Genomic DNA, 1,783 nt, shown 5'->3' with positions numbered 1-1,783 from the left:
GAAAGAGAGTGGCCAGATTCAGGGCCTGACAGGGTTCAGTAATAACATGAGGTTCTCACAAAACAGTCCCTGGTATTGAGTAATCTGGGATGTAGACAGCTGTTTATGGGGGTCCCCTCTCAGGAGAGTGTTGACCTCATGCGGGCCTTTCATGATCAAACCTTGGCTGAAAGTCAGCTTCGTTGCCTCCCGAAGCAGTAAGGCAACTGCAGGAACTGCCCGTAAGCATCGTGGCCAGCCAGTGGCAACACTGTCCAGCGGTTTCGGGACATAAGCCACGGGTCTGTCCCATGTCCCCAGAGTCTGGGGCAGCACTCCCATAGCCACCTTCTCCTTTTCAGTCACGTAAAGAGTAAACAGCTTGGCAAGGTCTGGCGGGCCCAAGGCGGGTGCTGACATAATTGTACTGGGTTTGCGTTCTATTCCCACTGGGACTTGTTTTGCAACCTGGGGGGAGGCGGGGTTCTTCTGCCCAGACCTCAGGGAATTGTTGAGTTAACTCTTTTCTCTCGACTGTTTAGCTCATTTGGTTTCCCTTCGGGGAGATCATGCAACCTCCATTCCTCTTGAGGTGTTACCAACAGGAAGAGTAAATAGGTGGTTGAGCCCACTCAAAGAGTGGCTCTTTCATGGGGGGAAGGTCACTTGTGCCCCCAATTTAAACAACAAATCTCTTCCCAACAAAGGTACTGGGCATTCAGGGATGTATAAAAACTCATGAGTCACTTGGAGTCCCCCATCTGACATTTTCAGGGTAGGCTTGAGATACAAAGGCTGCATTTATCACTGTCTGAGACCCAGCAGCCTCTGGATCTACAGGCCTCGCACTGTCTTTCGTAGAACTCAGAGGGTGATTCGCTTTCCCTTTGAATCACTGCAGAGGGCTTTGCCCTACTCAGAGGTTCTCAGGGCCCCCCCAGAGACCTTGTAAAGTAGCCGCCCGATATCTCTCCATGTGGCCCCGGCCTTCCCCTGTGTCACAGTCCCAATCCGGCCCCTCATCGGGGGCGGCTAGTTCTGCCCCCGCCGCGGCTCTGCAGTGCCCCCAGGTGCCAGTCCTCTGAACCATTTTCTGGCCTCAGTTAGGATCCTGTGTCTTTCCTCAGGGCTGAGAAGGGAGACGGGTAGTTGGATTGTGTCATCCCATGTAGGGCGGTGGGTTCGAAAAATAGTCTCCATTAGCCTGATCATGGCTTGTGGCTCCCCCGAGTATGGTGGCGTGTGTCTCTGCCTGTTTAATACATCCGTAGAGGAAAATGGCTGGTAAAAATAGGCTACAGGGGGCTGATGGTAGTGCCCACATGCTTCCTGAACCAGAGGCTGTTGTAGCTCTCTGAGGGGCATCTGTAGTGGGGTTCTTTCTCCCCTGTTCCTTGGCAGAGCAAAGCCTCTGTCTAATTCCTGTGTTTTCTTCCCCATTCCCATCAGTACTCACCGGGAGAAGGGGATACAATCTAGGAGATCTGGCTGAGGTGGAATTCCGGGGGCATTGGCCAGAGGTCTCCATCGCTGGGATCGGAGCCTGCCAAAACGGTGGCTCTACGATCTTCGGGAGAGCTGCCGGAGGAGCAGCGGCTGCTGCAGGAACTTCACCTGGCCCTGGATTGGGCATTAAGGCGGCCTCCGGTCCTGATGGAGCACTTGGAGACGGGCGCATCATTATCCAGTATGGGGGAGGGGTCAGGTCATCCCCATCCAAATCCTGCAGAATCTCCTTTTGTATCATCAGTCATTTTTTGTGCCATTAATATTTTTCCCTTTCCCTTCTGGATACAGAACCTTG

Source organism: Dama dama, chromosome 9 (genome assembly GCF_033118175.1).
Source record: "Dama dama isolate Ldn47 chromosome 9, ASM3311817v1, whole genome shotgun sequence".
In the NCBI taxonomy this organism is placed as follows: domain Eukaryota; kingdom Metazoa; phylum Chordata; class Mammalia; order Artiodactyla; family Cervidae; genus Dama; species Dama dama.
Note: the sequence above shows the minus strand (reverse complement) of the source record.